This window comes from Gossypium hirsutum, chromosome D06, assembly GCF_007990345.1.
Source record: "Gossypium hirsutum isolate 1008001.06 chromosome D06, Gossypium_hirsutum_v2.1, whole genome shotgun sequence".
NCBI classification, from domain to species: domain Eukaryota; kingdom Viridiplantae; phylum Streptophyta; class Magnoliopsida; order Malvales; family Malvaceae; genus Gossypium; species Gossypium hirsutum.
The window spans coordinates 22,851,929-22,873,225 of record NC_053442.1 but is presented as its reverse complement, the minus strand read 5'-3'; the positions used below and the strand labels follow the sequence as shown (position 1 = coordinate 22,873,225).

Sequence of the window (21,297 nt, the reverse complement as noted above, 5' to 3'; positions counted from 1 at the left end):
TCCTTGGGGTATGCACAACTTATTTTCTCGAAATAGGAATCCATCTTGCTGATAGTACCTGTCATACGCACCTTGCACACATAACTTGTAAACTTCTCCAAAATCAGAATCATCAGCATATAATTCCTTTAAATAAGCAAAACCAAATAACTTAACATCCAAATAATTTAAAAGAGCATACCTTCGCGATAAAGCATCTGCAACGATATTTTCCTTACCTTGCTTATACTTAATCACATATGGAAAGGATTCTAACAATTCTACCTATTTTGCATGTCGCTTGTTAAGCTTAGTTTGCCCTCTCAAATGCTTCAAAGCGTCATGGTCCGTGTGTATAACGAACTCCTTAGGCCAAAGGTAATGCTGCCACGTTTCTAATGCACGTATCAATGCGTACATTTCTTTGTCATATGTGGGATAATTGAGCGTAGCTCCATTAAGTTTCTCGCTAAAATAAGCCACCGGTCGCCCATCTTGCGTTAAAACCGCACCTATTCCTATTCCAGAAGCATCACATTCTACCTCGAAAATTTTGTTAAAATTCGGCAAACATAAAAGTGGAGCATTAGTCAAGCAATCTTTGATTTTAACAAAAGCAGATTCTTGTTCATCAGACCAAATAAAAGGTGAATTTTTTTGATAATACCGGTTAATGGGGCAGCAAGAGTGCTAAAATTCGGTACAAACCTCCTATAGAAGCTTGCAAGGCTATGAAATCTTCTAACTTGGCTGATGTTATTCGGTCGTGGCCATTCTTGTATTGCTTTAATCTTCTCTTGGTCCACCTCTAATCCATTCGCACTTACAACAAAACCTAGAAAAACAACTTTGTTAGTACAAAAGTTACATTTCTTAAGGTTTGCATACAATACTTCCTTTCGTAAAACCTTCAAAATAGCATGCAAATGTTCAAGATGTTCAGTTAATGATTTGCTGTAAATTAAAATATCATCAAAATAAACTACGCAAAAACGACCAATGAATGACCTCAAAACGTGGTTCATCAACCTCATGAAAGTACTCGGTGCATTGGTGAGGCCAAAAGGCATCACTAACCACTCATACAAACCGTATTTAGTCTTAAACGCAGTCTTCCACTCGTCCCCCTCCTGCATACGAATTTGATGATACCCGCTTTTCAAATCAATCTTAGAGAACAATTTTGCTCCACTAAGCTCGTCTAACATATCATCAAGTCTAGGAATGGGATGTCGGTATTTGACGGTAATTTTGTTGATAGCTCAGCAATCTACGCACATCCTCCATGAACCATCTTTTTTAGGCACCAACAGAACAGGAACCGCACATGGACTTAAACTCTCCCGTATATAGCCTTTTTCCATTAATTCCGCCACTTGTCGTTGCAACTCTTTAGTTTCCTTTGGGTTGCTTCGATAAGCTGGTCGATTTGGAATTGTAGCTCCGGGAATAAAGTCTATTTGGTGTTCAATACCTCGAAAAGGAGGCAATCCACTTGGCACATCTTCCGGGAAAACGTCTTTGAATTCCTGAAGCAAAGAAACAATAGACAAAGGGAAAGAATTATCAAGTTCGTTAGCATCAAATAAGCATTCCTTGTACATAAGTACAAGTACGGGTTGATGCAACAACAATGATTTTCTTATCTCTTTTTCTCTGGCAAATACACTCATTTTACCACTCTCAATTTCTTTTTGACTTTCTTGTTCCTCTCGTACTTTTACCTCCACTCCCTCAATTTTTTCTTTCTTTTTTTCATTTTTCTTGTCTCTCTCTTTTTCAATCTTTTCCTTCAACTTCAATTGATCTTGGTACACTTGCTTTGGAGTCAATGGCGCTAAAGTTACATTCTTGCCTCGATGCTTGAATGTATAGCGATTTGTATAACCATCATAGATCACGCGCCTATCAAACTGCCATGGACGTCCCAAAAGTAGATGTCCCGCATGCATAGGAACTACATCGCACACCACTTCATCTTGGAACTTTCCAATAGAAAATGCCACCACAGCTTGTTTTGTTACTTTCAGCTCACCTCCATCATTTAGCCATTGCAACTTGTATGGAGTTGGATGTTTAGTTGTAGCCAAACCTAGCTTTTCCACCAACATAATACTAGCTACATTAGTACAGCTACCACCATCAATGATCATACTACATACCTTGCCTTGAATGTGGCATCGAGTGTGAAAAATATTCTCCCTTTGTTGATCAGTTTCAAAACTTTGAATACTGAGGCTACGCTTCACCACAAGAATTTCTCCTTCAACGGGTAACTCTAAATCTTCATCATCGGATGTCATTTCAGGTTCATTTTCATCCTCTTCCTCCGACTCAACTTCTCTATCAGCTTTTATCACCATAATTCGTCGATTGGGACATTGACTAGCTATGTGCCCTCGGCCTTGACACTTGAAACATCTTATGTCTCTCGTGCGATTTGGTCTCTCGTGCGATTTGGCGCTTGCTCATTTTTATTTCGACTTGTCTCTCCAATGGGTTGATTTGATTTAACTGCTACAGTTGGCTCTTTTGTTCTAACAGGGGGTTTGTTGACTCCTTGATTCCATTTGTTGGTTGAAGAATTGGCATAGGGTCTACTAACTCCTTTTCGCTTAAGTTGCTTTTCAACCTTTATCGCCATGTGAACCATGTCCATCACTTCAACATAGTGTTGTAGTTCAACTATGTTGGCAATGTCACGGTTTAAACCCACAAGGAACCTAGCCATGGTTGCCTCTCGATCCTCCTCGATATCAGCTCGAATCATCACTATCTCCATCTCCTTATAATAATCTTCAACACTTCTATTTCCTTGAGTAAGGTTTTGAAGTCGTTGATAAAGATCTCGATGGTAGTATGATGGAATAAATCTTTTCCGCATGACTGATTTCATTTCTCCCCAAGTAGAGATGGGTCTTTCACCATTTCGTCGTCGACTAGTTACAAGCTGGTCCCACCACACTATGGCATAATCAGAAAACTCAATTGCCGCGAGTTTCACCTTTTTACTCTCCGAATAGTTGTGGCAATCAAAAACAAGCTCAATCTTCTTTTCCCACTCCAAATAAGCTTCAGGGTCATTCTTACCTTGGAATGGTGGAATTGTCATCTTGATATTCTTAAGATTGTCATCTGGTCGTTCACGATCTCTAGGACCTCGTTGTCGTTGACGGCCTCGACGTCGTACACTTTGGGCAGATGAGTGATCACTTTCTTGTCCACTTGCTTCATAAGGATCTTGAATTGGATGTTCTTGCTCTTGTCTTGCATCTTCCGGAGTCATCTCACGTTGTTCTCGTCTCTCGACTCGATATAATCGATCTTCAATTGGTTCAAGTTTTCTATCAAATAATCGCTCCATCTCTCGCATAATTGCTTGAAGGGTAAGATCTGGCACTCCTCTAACATTTCTTACGGGACGGAACCCTCCTTCCACATTTTGATTTTTTTCCGGACTTCGTGACATATTTTTTTTTAAAATGAACTCACAACAAAGAATCTCACTATCCACTCACAAAGAAATCTCACTTCCTTGGCTTTTATACTCTCGAATAAACTCACCACTCTCTTGCCTCTTTCCTCTCACTCCTCCTCTCTAAGTTCTTAGGAATTATTTAAACTTAAAAAGCAGTTGTTGTGGGTCGGCTTACAACCTTGATGTTTGGGCTTGGTAAGAATATTGTAGGACAAAGGAAAGTAGGCTTGAATCAAGAAATGAAAGGTTGGATGTGGCGAAATAGTAGAAGGTAGTAATAACTATAATTTAGGCAGCAAACAACAACAAAATTTCAAAACTAGCTTCTTCTTTTTTTTCACGAAAATTTCTTTTTTCACGAATTTTTTTTTCACGAATTTTTTTTTCAACTTGATATCCAATCTCTTAAGTTTGAATGGAAACCAAATTTTTTTTTTTGAAATTTTTTTTTGAAATTTTTTTTTGAATTTTTTTTTGAAGAAACTACTATACCGTATTGCCGACAATGTCGATTCTTACTCCAAATTCGCTAGCTCTGATACCAATTTGATACGAACTCGTCTCGTGATGTTTTGAGTCGTATGTGTTGCCCAATCGTGAATTGAGTAAGGATGGATTCGTTTCGGTTTTAAAATGAAACAAAATAGAGATAATGGCTTCAAACAAAGGTAATAAACAAAATAAAGAGGAAACAATAACAAATTAATTGGCTAAGACCGAAAATGAACCAACAATAACGAATTGTTGACCCGAATCTCAAAATGGTCTTTAGGTGTTTTCGGTTAAAGGAAACAGGAAAGGAACCTTGACCCACTATCAACTATGATAGGAACCAAAGGTATATTGAACGCCACACCAAAGGTGATAAGTTCAGCAACAAAGAAAAGATGGACGCCACAAGCTATGCTTGATAAGTCAAATCAATTCCGAAAGAACAAAGAGAATTGGATAGCTCACAATTCAAATATTTCATCTATATTCAGCAAAAAGTTGTTCCCTCTATGGCTGATTACATCTATTTATAATGCTAGAACAAGGTAACCGAATGGTCAAAAACATCCACTTAATGTGCCATAAAAAACTGATGTCTTTTCTTATTCTTTGAACCAAATAACTCCTTCCATAAAATCACTTTAATTCAGCTGATTTGAATGTCTTTAATGGCTTAGAAAATGACTCTTGAGTTGTCCTTGGCTAGTTGAATAGACACCATCTCTTACCAGCTCCTTAATGACATTCAAAGGCTTGATTAATTTCTCTTAAAAGCTCCAAAAACGGCTGGAAGTGGAAGAGTTGCTGCTGAATTTTAAAGGGCATAAAATGCTCTTTAAAAACTCCTTTTAATGATCTTTAAGCTCCTTTTTTTAACAGCCCCTTTAATTGTAACTCAAAAGAACTTGAACAGCCACTTATTAAATGTGTAACAGCCTTGAATTGTAACCACTATAAGCTAAAAAGTCACCTGCAATAAACACATTAAAATGAGTTTATTAAACACATTAAAACACTTATTAATCATAACACATATTAAACTTACTTAAATAAATGAACTAAAACATATATGCAATAATTATTCCAGGAACTAGTTTAATTAAAGAAGCATAATTTAAAGAACTTAATTTATGCATCAATAAATAATCCTAGGAACTAGATCAATTAAGAAGCATCTTATTTAATAAAGTTCAATAACAAACTCATGTATTAAAACTTTAAGATAAGTTAAATTAATTGATCAGCAACTTATTTATTAAACTAAAACAAGTTAATTAAAAGAAACAAATTCAGCTTGCAATAAATTGCAAGTAACGCCTTTTGAACGGTTTGAAGCACGACTATCAAATCAGGCCACTCCCTCTTCCCAAGCTCGTTCCACATAGCTTGCTATTGCATTTCGAAATCTCTTAGCTCGTGATCGAGTTATTGGTCCTCGTGGCAGCTCAATGGATTCGGTAGTAATTTCCCAGGCTAAGGTTGCATCATTCCCCCCCTCTTCGAGGAGATTTGCTCTCAAATCGTCACCTACATCGAAAAGAGATAAATCAGCAACATTAAAAGTAGCACTAACCCCATACTCACCAGGTAAATCTAACTTATAAGCGTTATCATTAATTCTCTCCAAGACTTGAAAAGGTCCATCTCCTCGTGGTAATAGTTTGGATCGCCTTTGAACGGGAAATCTCTCCTTGCGCATGTGAATCCAAACCCAATCACCAGGTTCAAATATTACTCGTTTACGGCCCTTGTTAACTTGATGTGCATATTGCTCCGTTCTTCGTTCAATATTATCCCTAACTCGCTGATGTAATTGTTTCACAAAATCTGCCTTTTTCTTTCCATCTACATGCACCAATTTATCAAAAGGTAAAGGCAATAAATCCAATGGAGTTAAGGGATTAAATCCATACACTACCTCAAATGGTGAAAACTTGGTAGCTGAATGTACCGATCGATTGTATGCAAATTCAATGTGAGGTAGACACTCCTCCCAAGTTTTTAAATTCTTACGTATAATGGCCCGCAGTAGTGTTGACAGAACTCTATTAACAACCTCTGTTTGGCCATCAGTTTGGGGATGACTTGTTGTGGAAAATAATAGCTTAGTTCCAATCTTTCCCCATAAAGTCCTCCAAAAGTGGCTGAGAAATTTAGTGTCTCGATCCGAAACAATGGTTCTTGGAATTCCATGCAATCGTACAATCTCCCTAAAAAATAGATTGGCAACATTTAAAGCATCGTTAGTTTTGTTACATGCAATGAAATGAGCCATTTTTGAAAACCGATCAACTACAACAAACACAGAATCTTTGCCATTCTTTGTTCTAGGAAGACCCAAAACAAAGTCCATAGAAATATCCATCCATGGCATTTCTGGAATCGGTAATGGAGTATAGAGTCCATATAGTTGGACCCTTGATTTCGCCTTCTTGCAAACAATACAGCGATTGCACACTTTAGCCACATCTCGTTTCATCTTTGGCCAATAAAAGTGTTCCTGAAGAACGGCCAAAGTTTTGGCAATACCAAAATGTCCCATTAAACCCCCACTATGTGCTTCATGAACCAGCAAATTTCTAGTTGATCCTTGGGGTATGCACAACTTATTTTCTCGAAATAGGAATCCATCTTGCTGATAGTACCTGTCATACGCACCTTGCACACATAACTTGTAAACTTCTCCAAAATCAGAATCATCAGCATATAATTCCTTTAAATAAGCAAAACCAAATAACTTAACATCCAAATAATTTAAAAGAGCATACCTTCGCGATAAAGCATCTGCAACGATATTTTCCTTACTTTGCTTATACTTAATCACATATGGAAAGGATTCTAAGAATTCTACCTATTTTGCATGTCGCTTGTTAAGCTTAGTTTGCCCTCTCAAATGCTTCAAAGCGTCATGGTCCGTGTGTATAACGAACTCCTTAGGCCAAAGGTAATGCTGCCACGTTTCTAATGCACGTATCAATGCGTACATTTCTTTGTCATATGTGGGATAATTGAGCGTAGCTCCATTAAGTTTCTCGCTAAAATAAGCCACCGGTCGCCCATCTTGCGTTAAAACCGCACCTATTCCTATTCCAGAAGCATCACATTCTACCTCGAAAATTTTGTTAAAATTCGGCAAACATAAAAGTGGAGCATTAGTCAAGCAATCTTTGATTTTAACAAAAGCAGATTCTTGTTCATCAGACCAAATAAAAGGTGAATTTTTTTTGATAATACCGGTTAATGGGGCAGCAAGAGTGCTAAAATTCGGTACAAACCTCCTATAGAAGCTTGCAAGGCTATGAAAGCTTCTAACTTGGCTGATGTTATTCGGTCGTGGCCATTCTTGTATTGCTTTAATCTTCTCTTGGTCCACCTCTAATCCATTCGCACTTACAACAAAACCTAGAAAAACAACTTTGTCAGTACAAAAGTTACATTTCTTAAGGTTTGCATACAATACTTCCTTTCGTAAAACCTTCAAAATAGCATGCAAATGTTCAAGATGTTCAGTTAATGATTTGCTGTAAATTAAAATATCATCAAAATAAACTACGCAAAAACGACCAATGAATGACCTCAAAACGTGGTTCATCAACCTCATGAAAGTACTCGGTGCATTGGTGAGGCCAAAAGGCATCACTAACCACTCATACAAACCGTATTTAGTCTTAAACGCAGTCTTCCACTCGTCCCCCTCCTGCATACGAATTTGATGATACCCGCTTTTCAAATCAATCTTAGAGAACAATTTTGCTCCACTAAGCTCGTCTAACATATCATCAAGTCTAGGAATGGGATGTCGGTATTTGACGGTAATTTTGTTGATAGCTCAGCAATCTACGCACATCCTCCATGAACCATCTTTTTTAGGCACCAACAGAACGGGAACCGCACATGGACTTAAACTCTCCCGTATATAGCCTTTTTCCATTAATTCCGCCACTTGTCGTTGCAACTCTTTAGTTTCCTCTGGGTTGCTTCGATAAGCTGGTCGATTTGGAATTGTAGCTCCGGGAATAAAGTCTATTTGGTGTTCAATACCTCGAAAAGGAGGCAATCCACTTGGCACATCTTCCGGGAAAACGTCTTTGAATTCCTGAAGCAAAGAAACAATAGACAAAGGTAAAGAATTATCAAGTTCGTTAGCATCAAATAAGCATTCCTTGTACATAAGTACAAGTACAGGTTGATGCAACAACAATGATTTTCTTATCTCTTTTTCTCTCGCAAATACACTCATTTTACCACTCTCAATTTCTTTTTGACTTTCTTGTTCCTCTCGTACTTTTACCTCCACTCCTTCAATTTTTTCTTTCTTTTTTTCATTTTTCTTGTCTTTCTCTTTTTCAATCTTTTCCTTCAACTTCAATTGATCTTGGTACACTTGCTTTGGAGTCAATGGCGCTAAAGTTACATTCTTGCCTCGATGCTTGAATGTATAGCGATTTGTATAACCATCATAGATCACGCGCCTATCAAACTGCCATGGGCATCCCAAAAGTAGATGTCCCGCATGCATAGGAACTACATCGCACACCACTTCATCTTGGAACTTTCCAATAGAAAATGCCACCACAGCTTGTTTTGTTACTTTCAGCTCACCTCCATCATTTAGCCATTGCAACTTGTATGGAGTTGGATGTTTAGTTGTAGCCAAACCTAGCTTTTCCACCAACATAATACTAGCTACATTAGTACAGCTACCACCATCAATGATCATACTACATACCTTGCCTTGAATGTGGCATCGAGTGTGAAAAATATTCTCCCTTTGTTGATCAGTTTCAACACTTTGAATACTGAGGCTACGCTTCACCACAAGAATTTCTCCTTCAACGGGTAACTCTAAATCTTCATCATCGGATGGCATTTCAGGTTCATTTTCATCCTCTTCCTCCGACTCAACTTCTCCATCAGCTCTTATCACCATAATTCGTCGATTGGGACATTGACTAGCTATGTGCCCTCGGCCTTGACACTTGAAACATCTTATGTCTCTCGTGCGATTTGGCGCTTGCTCATTTTTATTTCGACTTGTCTCTCCAATGGGTTGATTTGATTTAACTGCTACAGTCGGCTCTTTTGTTCTAACAGGGGGTTTGTTGACTCCTTGATTCCATTTGTTGGTTGAAGAATTGGCATAGGGTCTACTAACTCCTTTTCGCTTAAGTTGCTTTTCAACCTTTATCGCCATGTGAACCATGTCCATCACTTCAACATAGTGTTGTAGTTCAACTATGTTGGCAATGTCACGGTTTAAACCCACAAGGAACCTAGCCATGGTTGCCTCTCGATCCTCCTCGATATCAGCTCGAATCATCGCTATCTCCATCTCCTTATAATAATCTTCAACACTTCTATTTCCTTGAGTAAGGTTTTGAAGTCGTTGATAAAGATCTCGATGGTAGTATGATGGAATAAATCTTTTCCGCATGACTGATTTCATTTCTCCCCAAGTAGAGATGGGTCTTTCACCATTTCGTCGTCGAATAGTTACAAGCTGGTCCCACCACACTATGGCATAATCAGAAAACTCAATTGCCGCGAGTTTCACCTTTTTACTCTCCGAATAGTTGTGGCAATCAAAAACAAGCTCAATCTTCTTTTCCCACTCCAAATAAGCTTCAGGGTCATTCTTACCTTGGAATGGTGGAATTGTCATCTTGATATTCTTAAGATTGTCATCTGGTCGTTCACGATCTCTAGGACCTCGTTGTCGTTGACGGCCTCGACGTCGTATACTTTGGGCAGATGAGTGATCACTTTCTTGTCCACTTGCTTCATAAGGATCTTGAATTGGACGTTCTTGCTCTTGTCTTGCATCTTCCGGAGTCATCTCACGTTGTTCTCGTCTCTCGACTCGATATAATCGATCTTCAATTGGTTCAAGTTTTCTATCAAATAATCGCTCCATCTCTCGCATAATTGCTTGAAGGGTAAGATCTGGCACTCCTCCAACATTTCTTATGGGACGGAACCCTCCTTCCACATTTTGATTTCTTTCCGGACTTCGTGACATATTTTTTTTTAAAATGAACTCACAACAAAGAATCTCACTATCCACTCACAAAGAAATCTCACTTCCTTGGCTTTTATACTCTCGAATAAACTCACCACTCTCTTGCCTCTTTCCACTCACTCCTCCTCTCTAAGTTCTTAGGAATTATTTAAACTTAAAAAACAGTTGTTGTGGGTCGGCTTACAACCTTGATGTTTGGGCTTGGTAAGAATATTGTAGGACAAAGGAAAGTAGGCTTGAATCAAGAAATGAAAGGTTGGATGTGGCGAAATAGTAGAAGGTAGTAATAACTATAATTTAGGCAGCAAACAACAACAAAATTTCAAAACTAGCTTCTTCTTTTTTTTCACGAAAATTTTTTTTTTCACGAATTTTTTTTTCACGAATTTTTTTTTCAACTTGATATCCAATCTCTTAAGTTTGAATGGAAACCAAATTTTTTTTTTTTGAAATTTTTTTTTGAAATTTTTTTTGAATTTTTTTTTGAAGAAACTACTATACCGTATTGCCGACAATGTCGATTCTTACTCCAAATTCGCTAGCTCTGATACCAATTTGATACGAACTCGTCTCGTGATGTTTTGAGTCGTATGTGTTGCCCAATCGTGAATTGAGTAAGGATGGATTCGTTTCGGTTTTAAAATGAAACAAAATAGAGATAATGGCTTCAAACAAAGGTAATAAACAAAATAAAGAGGAAACAATAACAAATTAATTGGCTAAGACCGAAAATGAACCAACAATAACGAATTGTTGACCCGAATCTCAAAATGGTCTTTAGGTGTTTTCGGTTAAAGGAAACAGGAAAGGAACCTTGACCCACTATCAACTATGATAGGAACCAAAGGTATATTGAACGCCACACCAAAGGTGATAAGTTCAGCAACAAAGAAAAGATGGACGCCACAAGCTATGCTTGATAAGTCAAATCAATTCCGAAAGAACAAAGAGAATTGGATAGCTCACAATTCAAATATTTCATCTATATTCAGCAAAAAGTTGTTCCCTCTATGGCTGATTACATCTATTTATAATGCTAGAACAAGGTAACCGAATGGTCAAAAACATCCACTTAATGTGCCATAAAAAACTGATGCCTTTTCTTATTCTTTGAACCAAATAACTCCTTCCATAAAATCACTTTAATTCAGCTGATTTGAATGTCTTTAATGGCTTAGAAAATGACTCTTGAGTTGTCCTTGGCTAGTTGAATAGACACCATCTCTTACCAGCTCCTTAATGACATTCAAAGGCTTGATTAATTTCTCTTAAAAGCTCCAAAAACGGCTGGAAGTGGAAGAGTTGCTGCTGAATTTTAAAGGGCATAAAATGCTCTTTAAAAACTCCTTTTAATGATCTTTAAGCTCCTTTTTTTAACAGCCCCTTTAATTGTAACTCAAAAGAACTTGAACAGCCACTTATTAAATGTGTAACAGCCTTGAATTGTAACCACTATAAGCTAAAAAGTCACCTGCAATAAACACATTAAAATGAGTTTATTAAACACATTAAAACACTTATTAATCATAACACATATTAAACTTACTTAAATAAATGAACTAAAACATATATGCAATAATTATTCCAGGAACTAGTTTAATTAAAGAAGCATAATTTAAAGAACTTAATTTATGCATCAATAAATAATCCTAGGAACTAGATCAATTAAGAAGCATCTTATTTAATAAAGTTCAATAACAAACTCATGTATTAAAACTTTAAGATAAGTTAAATTAATTGATCAGCAACTTATTTATTAAACTAAAACAAGTTAATTAAAAGAAACAAATTCAGCTTGCAATAAATTGCAAGTAACGCCTTTTGAACGGTTTGAAGCACGACTATCAAATCAGGCCACTCCCTCTTCCCAAGCTCGTTCCACATAGCTTGCTATTGCATTTCGAAATCTCTTAGCTCGTGATCGAGTTATTGGTCCTCGTGGCAGCTCAATGGATTCGGTAGTAATTTCCCGGGCTAAGGTTGCATCACCTCTTCTCACCCAAAGTTCACATAGGATAGTAAAACCCTTAGGAGAAAGGGGAAAATTGTTGTGGGGAATAATACTGACTTGAGGAAAAATTTGTTTCATTATTTCCATACTAGTTTGGCTGGTGGACACTCTAGAATTCATGCCACCAGACACAGGTTGTCAAGTATGCTCTATTGGAAAGGGTTATCGAAGGATGTTAAAACATGGGTAAAGGAATATTCCATTTGTCAGAGGTGTATGGCAGACTTAGTAGCATCACCTGGTCTCCTTTAACCCCTCCCCATTCCAGACCGAGCTTGGGTTGTTATTATCATGGATTTTATCAAAGGGTTACCTCATTCAAAAGGGAAGAACGCCATACTGGTTGTGGTAGATAGGTTGACTAAGTATGGTCACTTCCTAACTCTCTCTCACCCTTACACTACAGTCAATATGGCTCATGAATTTTTTATGTCAAGTTTACAAGCTCCATAGTGCTCCTGAATCCATTGTCTCGGATCGAGATAAGATTTTTATTAGCACATTCTGATAAGAACTGTTCAAGCACATGGGCACCAAGCTACATCTATCCACTATTTACCATCCTCAAATTGATGGCCAAATAGAGGTATTGAATAGATGTTTGGAGGGCTACTTACGATGTATGACTGGTGAAAAGCCCAGCGATTGGGTGAGTTGGATTCCCTTGGCAGAGTAGTGGTATAATACTACCTATCATACAACCATACAAACCACACCATATGAAGCCCTTTATGGCCAATGACCTCCACTGCATCAACCCTATTTTGTAGGTTCTTCGCATCTTGCTATTGTTGACAGTAGTTTACAAGCAAAGGAAATAGCTAAACACTTGCTTAAGTTTCATTTGAAGAGGGCTCAAGGACGCATGAAGCAGCTTGCTGATAAGAAAAGATCTGAGCGAGAATTTCAGGTTGGTGAATTTGTGTATCTCAAGCTGCAACCTTATCGTTAATGTTCACTCAAAAAAGTGGCCAACCAGAAATTATCACCAAGATATTATGGTCTCTACCCAATCAAGCTTACAAACTGACCGTTCCTTATGAATCACGAATCCATCCAACGTTTCATGTATCTCAACTCAATAAGCATATCGGCCACACTCTTGTCTCACCCTTACTTCCGCTGGTGGGCACTAATGGTGATCTTCCAAAAGTTCCAATCAAAATAGGGGATCAGTGCATGGTTAAAAGAGGAAATCAAGCTGTCACCGAGGTCTTGGTGGAGTGGGCCAACACCTTTCCTGAAGACTCTACCTAGGAAAGCTTCAGTGACCCCAGAGATATCCAGCTTTTGATCCTTGAGGACAAGGACCGTTTTTTAGGAAAGGAGAAATTGATATGGAACGAATCTGCTCCTGGAGGGAAATGACTCAACCTTTTCAATTTTCTATTATTTCAGTTGAATAAGTGTAAAGGGTCTGTGGTTTTAATTACCAAAACACTGCGTTTTAATTTCTTTAGTTAAACGGTGCGCTAAAGGATATTTTACAGCACTATTTTGGTCAGTGTCTTTTAATTGAAACGGTATGTTTTGATGGAAGTTGTTTTGACAGTTGCCAATTTGTTTTGATCCATTATTCTCCTATTTTAGCACCAATCAGGCTAAAGGGAAAACAGTTATGGAATGATAGTCACGACTTTTCTCTCTGCTCTCATCTTCTTCCTCTAAACTTTCTTCTTTTCTTCTTCTTTTTCTGTAATTTTTCTTCTCAAAATTTCTGTTCTTAACAAAAAAATGCAAAAGATTATAAGAATTATTAATATTACAATATTTTTAAAATATAATAAAAAGTTTATAAAAGTAAACAATTCTTTAAATTTTATTTAAAATATTAAAAATTATAAAAAAAATTGAAAATATAAAAAAGGTTAATTTTTTATTTTATTTTACAGGTTTGGAGTTTTTGGTTTTAGTAATAAGGATATAGAGAAATTGAAGCGTAATGATGATTAGACTTGTGTGGGGTGTTGAGTAAAGGATTTGAGTGATGGTGAGTTTAGTGCTTGATAGCTTAAGGTAAGTGATGGGTAGAGGTGTTCATGTGCAATACAATTTACTATTCAAAAAAAATATATATATAGATAAAAATATATTTTAATATTTTGTATATTTTTATAATTAAATTTGAACAAAAATATTTTTATCATTTTTAAAATGGTGAAACAAGATATTTGGGCAGGCCAGGTTTAACTTGGCTTGGGCCTAGAAATATTTTTGAAATCAGGCTTAAGCTTAACTTAGCCCATGAACATCTTTAGTGAGGGATAATGTTTTAATTGAGGAAAGTTGATTTTATAGAAGTTGATAACGATGGGTTGAGGTATGATGTAAGACAATTTGAGAGAGAGAAAAAAAGTAATATATATTTTTTATTTTTATAATTTTTGAATAATTTCAGTAAGTTTTATATCATTTTCTATCTTTTTATAATTTTCTAAGAAACTTATAACTTTTAAAATATTTCTATATTTTTTTTATAATTTTTAATAGTTATTATATTATTTTATAAATTTTTAATAATTCTTTTTATTATTTATATTAAAAAAGTTGAGAATTTTTAATAAATTTTTATTTAAATAAACAATTAAGCTCTCCTAAAATACTTAAAAATCAATTAAGCCCTAACAAATTAATAAACATCAATTAAGCAGTCTATGTCATCATTTTTCCACATTGACATACCATGTCATTGTTTTTCCCTGACAGCCACCACACAGCTTGCCACGTCAACCACTTCAACACTTATAGTCTGTCAAGGGCTTCAATAGAAAAATGAATTCAAAGAGCTCAATTAACTATCAATCTTGATTTAAAGGATTCAATTGGATACACTTTTCGAAAAGAGTTTAATTATTTTTTTATTATTTTTAGAGTGCTTATTTAGCATTTTAGCAATAGAAAAAGGAATTTGAACTTTTTTAGGTTTTATTAGTTTACTTTGGTTATTATTAAAATATATTATGTTGACAAGTTAAATTCGTTATTATTAAAATCAAATTGAATTTTTCTTTTTATTTAATTTTTATTGCCTAAAAGTATTTTTTATTTAAGTTAGGTGCGTTTGATAAATTAAAATTTTAAGTACTGAAAAATTGAGTACTGAATTTTTACTAGTATATTTTTTTAAGTGTTAAACTTATAATAGAAATTGCTTGGTAAATTAGTATATTTTTATATGTGTTGAATATAATTATGTTGTTTGATAAAAATAAATGTTGATTTTTAAAATATTCTTTTCGTCAATTCATATAATATCATAGAACAATAAATTCTTTATACAATAAGCACTTTAATTATTTTATATAAAAGACTATTAAATATATATATATATATATATTTCATTCTTTTTACAATACAAATTTGAATTGTGTTATTGTATAAAAGTAAAATGAATTGTTAAATTTAAAATTAAAATAATTATAACTTGAAAATTTTAAAATTACATAAATTCGTTAGAACCCGCCTGGCTCAGTCTAAGCTTGAATCTGAAAAAATTTGAGACCGAGAAATCTGAGTCTGAAGTAAACCCAATCTAAGCCTACCTATTTGTCACCTATATAGAGTTGGCAAAATATGCCCGAACAAGAAAGCCCGCCCATTTCAATATGAATTCGAGAAAGCCCAAGCTTGTAATAGATCCAAGTCCAGAACAGCTCGAGCCCATGACTATTTTGGCCTGAACCCAAGATAAATTCGATCCAAAACTTGAATTTATAACTGAACAACCATAATACACATTAATATTTAATATATTTTTATGATATTACTTTAAAAATAAAATATAAATAAATGATCAGTTTTTGAAAATAAATTCATAAGCATTTTAAATTTATATGAAACTTTTATTAATATGAAAAGTAATTAATAATAATTTTTATATTAAATTATAAAGTGAAATAAATTTTTAAAAATATAAATTAAAGAAGATAATGTTATAATTATATATGTCTAATAAATCTATAAATTTAATAATTATTAAAATCTATAAAATTAAACTTTAATGATAATATATTAATTTAACAATACTATAACTTGCGTTATACTTATTACAAATGATTAAAATTGATTTACTATACAATAATAATAACATTAATAATAAATTTAATTTTAAACCAATATCTTTTAATAAAAGAATATCTTAGAAAATTTAAAAGTTGTTTAACAATTAAAAATAAAATATATTAATAAAAATATATTACAAAATACATAAAGCTGATTCTTAATAAAATTACATAAAATCAAGTCATTTGAAATTTGAAATTAGAAGTTTTGTAAATAATTTTTTAAAGAAATGTGAATAAAAAAATATAAAAACAACTAATTAAAATGTAGAATCTCAACATACTTCATAACTCAATCAATTTAAATTCAACATCTCAACATTTCTTCTCAATTTCAATGATTCATCTTCTTCTTCATCTGATGTAAAATAACAAAAATATAGTTAATGACTGAAAGCTCTTACCACCAGAATATGTGGATATGTCGTATCCAATTATGAGTGCAGATTAATATTTCAATATTATGAGGCGTGTACGTAAGATAATTCCTCCATTTATTGATATAAAATAAATCCCTTGTCATTGTTCGAGTTTGCTTCCACCACTTCAAAACATTGAGTTGCATCTCAAACTTTTCTCTTCCCGCAACTAAAGATATATTCAATTCTTTTCTATTTTGAACCAACCCGTAATTTGTAAAATTCTATAATAATAAAATATAATCCACATATCAACTTACAAAAACAAATACATAATTAAAATTTGAATATATATATAATTTTATTGATGCATATATATACTATTATATAATACGAATCATATGATATAATATTATATAACGTGTTTAAAAATTCATTTGATATATGAGTTTGACATTTTTGGTATTTTTATTTTTATTTTGTTCATTGTGGTACATGTATTTGAAAAAGGTTATCCAATTTGGTACCCAAAGATAAACTTTTTAGTGTTTGATTCGGACTTTATGGTAGATTTGATGAAAAATAATTGCTAATATTATTATGTTTAAAATTTTCATGATTTTGGTAATATAATAAATTTAGTGTTAATTATGAATTTGTTTAATTTTTCATTTAATTTGTCAAATGTAGTAGGAAAAATTTGATTTAATTTGGGTTTTAGGATTGATTTAATAACAGTTAAGTGCTAATATTATTAGTTAATTATGAGCTTTCATCAATTCAACTCTAAGACTCGAATTAAACACTAAAAAGTTAACATTGTTACCTTTAGGCACCAAAATGTATAACTTTTGTCAAATACAGGTATCACATTGGACCAAAAAATAACACAAGTGCCACATTAGAAAGAAGTATCAAACTTAGGTACCAAATTATGCATTAAGTCTATATAATGTAGTTGGAGAGTTAACTTTCAAATGTATGAAAACTAAAGAAACTTAGAGCATATTTCAATCAACATAATGATAAACAATAATATCTTATAATAATTAATACTTTATGTACTATTGTTATAGTATGCGATATACTATTACGTAACAAAATAATACATTTTATAATTATTAATATATATAACTATTATTGTATTATAGATTATAATAAAAGATATAACATCGATAGTTATGGGTAATTTTGTATATTAAAATACATGTTTATAGCTAGCAATACATAAAATATTATTATAAATTTAATATCTTAATAAATTGTTTTTTATTAAATTAGATTTTGAATTGGCCTTTAAATTTTACAAATTGTATTTGGGTACTGGGGGGTTTTTTTTTAGACTTGATATTTAGGCTATAATTAGTTTATTTTGAGTTTGGATAATAATGAATATTTTATTTGGGCTTGAGCTTACCATAATATATTTGGGTTTGAGAATAAATATTTTAGAATATGAGAATTAGATTTATAAATTTAAAAGAAAGATAAAAAGTTATTTAATTTTCAATATAATATAATAATGAACAATAAAAGGTATTTTCATCAATTCATATAATATTATAGGATAATAAATTTTACATACAATAAACTGTTATGAATATCTTATTAAGTGGATGTCCATCATGATTAAGATAAAGTTTTAATGTACTTTAAATTCTAATAGTTATTAAAATTAGATCTCTACTTCTTTTATACTTCTTATGCGTATAAATAGAGACTCTGATGAAGCATTGTAATCACTCCTTTTGATCAGTAAATTACGTTCTCAATTGTTTTCATATTTTCTTTGTTCTTTATTCTCCCCATCTCTCTTTATTTTATAACATAAATATTTTAATTCTTTTATATAAAATAACTCTATTTTTTATATATATATATAAAAAAGTTAAGTTTTTTATAAGGCAAATTTGAATTGCACCAGCATCATATAAAAATAAAATAAATTATTATATTCGAAATAAAAATATTTATAACTTACAAGTTTCAAAATCAATTGAAATCGTTAGAGCTCATCCAACAAAATCCGAGTTCAATAAAAGCTCACCCGAGCTCACCTATTTGCCACCTCTACACCTCTTTTCCAAGCATTTGATTTGCCTTCCTAAGGCCTTGTTCCGTGGAAAAATATTTTTTTTGTCATATAAATAAGGCTGAACAATCAATTTTTATCTTAAAAATATAGCGTATGGTGAAATATTTTCAATATATATATAATGTTTTAATAGTTGCATATGAAAAGTTATAAGTAAGCAAAAATTATGTCATTTGATTATTAATCAAAAGTTGTCACTATTTATAGTGATGAGTTATATCTCTTAAATTGATATCATTGTTATGTTCTGCTCACTGAATTGTTTCCATTAATGCAAAACATAAATAATCATTGTTCATTTGTCAATAATTCTTTTACACACTATAATATAGGTGGAGAGGATAGAACCTTGAAGAAAACATAAATGTATTTCATGTACAATCAGTGGAATGTTTAGACTTCAAATAGAATTAAAATGATGATATAAAATTATAGAATATAATAATAATAATAGAAAAAGGAATATATAAGATTGGACACAGTTTGGTGGCAAACATGCCGAGATCTTGGCAAATTCAATATTGCCTTGCTTGGTTGGCGTCTTCTTAGTGCTTCTACCTCTCTCGTTGCCGGAGGTCGTAAAGCTAAGTACTGATTTTCTTAATTCGCAGCTTGGGACTAACCCATCTCCTACTTGCCAATTCATTTGGAGTGCTACAGGGTTATTGATCAATGGTTTACAATAATGGAAAGTCAGTTTCAATTTGGCAGGATAAGTGGTTACCTGCACCATTCAAACTTTTGGGACGATTTAATTAATGCGGACACTAGCATCATGGAAAATTGACTTGATTCATACATTGTTTTCCCCGAATGATGATCGTTGGATTCTGTATATTCCTCTTTCTTCGACTGCTGCAGATGATATTTGGTGTGGCAACCCAAACATTCTGGGATGTATACCGTTCGCTCTAGCTACAAAGCAACTCCTCTCCAGCACTACTGCTTCTTCGTTGTCCTTACTGCTTACAGACACCGAAACTCAATTTTACAGGAAATTGTGGGACTTACATCTACCTGAAAAACTCTAGGTTACAATTTGGAGGGTCGTTATGAAGAGAATAGAAGTGTTTTTAGATTAAAAACAACTATTCCTCATATCTTCATTGCCAATGAGAAAACAGCTAATATATAGCTTTTACAACAGAAAAATATATAACTTTCAAATCCTTCAACTCAAAAAAAATATCCATATTCATAATCCTAAAACTCCAAAACTTGGATTGATTCGCTTCAAGGTGCGTGATGAAACTAAAAATATATATATTTGATCTATAAGAAAACAATTCAACTAGAAAATTGTTGGATGAAATACAAAAATTATCACATGTTTCAAACTCTCCAAGTTTGGTTTTAGTTGGTGGCACTACAAAAGCTCCCTGAGCCTAGTTTTACTGCTGTAGATGCAGATATGGATATGCCCTGCTTCTCATAGGTTCCCATAGAAGGAAATGAAGTATACTCATATCGGTTCATAATAAATCTGAATTGGACAATATGTAGTGAGATAGACTTCACGTATGGTATAATAAAAACTCAAATCTCCCCAGAAACAATGAAATCAAATCAAACCTCGTTCAAGGACTTTTTTCTTTTACAATTACATTAATAGGACAAGACCAATACTTATTTTGTAGATTAGAGAGACGAGGGATACGTGGCGCAATGGTAGCGCGTCTGACTCCAGATCAGAAGGTTGCGTGTTCGATTCACGTCGGGTTCAATTCCCAATGTTTCCCTTATTTTTTTTATTTGAAAATTTTCACTTTCAGTCCTTTTACGTTGGATTATTTTCAGATCAATCACTTACAAGTACAAGTTTGAATGATTTTTGTCACTTTTGCTTTGGAATTTTTCAAACGGTTTGGACTAGTTTTGTGATCATTATCATTCAATAAGGTTAGTTTGGGTCAAGTCAAGCCAATCTAGATTGAGTCATTTCGGTCCTTTTAATTTGGATCAATTTTGAATTCAAATAATTTTGAGTTCAAATCATTTGGGTTTTTAAAGTAAAACAGATCATTTTCAAGTCATTTTATGTTACTTATTTGCAGGGTACTTCTAACATGTGTTTAGAGTTCGAAAGAATTAAAAAGGATTTAGTCGGATATGTTGATTCTAATTATGCAAGAGACTTAGATCGAATAAGGTCTCTCACAGGTTACCTATTTGATTTTGGGAATTGTGTCATTAGTTGGAAAGCAACAGTTCAAGCTATAGTAGCTTTGCCGACTACTAAAGCGAAATACATGGCAATTACTAAAGCAGTAAAAAAAAAACAATTCGGTTAAGGGTTTGTTTAGTGAACTGGTAAGTGAAAAAGGGTATCATATATTGTGATAGTCAAATTGTCATACATCTCACGAAAAATCAAATTCATCACGAAAGAACGAAGCACATAGACATTCGTTATCACTTTGTTCGAGAGGTGATCATTCAAGAGGATGTTCAAATTCTTAAAATTGACACAAAACACAATCCGGCCAACATGTTGACAAAGAGCCTTCCAGTTTCAAAGTTCGAGCATTTCTTGGACTTGGTAAGTATTTGATGAAGAATCAGTTAGGCTCGTAACAAGGCTTGGCAAGAGAGTTAAGTCAAATATGAGTCAAGGTGGAGATTTATGGAGTTATGCCTCGTATTTTGGACTAAACAGTGTGTGACGTCGCAACGAGAAAGTGTTCTTCGTATCGACGAGCAGCCGACATCACGACAAGAAGAAAGCCCTCCTCTCGATGACACGATCCTCCTTCGTCTCAACGATGCAATGCCACATCACGACATTGTGGGAATGGTAAAATCT

General features: G+C 33.7%; 1 non-coding gene across 1 annotated transcript; it reads left to right on the top strand.

The window, feature by feature from the left end:
• Positions 1-20,145: 20,145 nt before the first annotated feature.
• On the top strand, positions 20,146-20,217 carry TRNAW-CCA (transfer RNA tryptophan (anticodon CCA)). The gene has a single exon. It is a non-coding gene; the product is annotated as a tRNA-Trp (tRNA).
• The last annotated feature ends 1,080 nt before the right edge of the window (positions 20,218-21,297 follow it).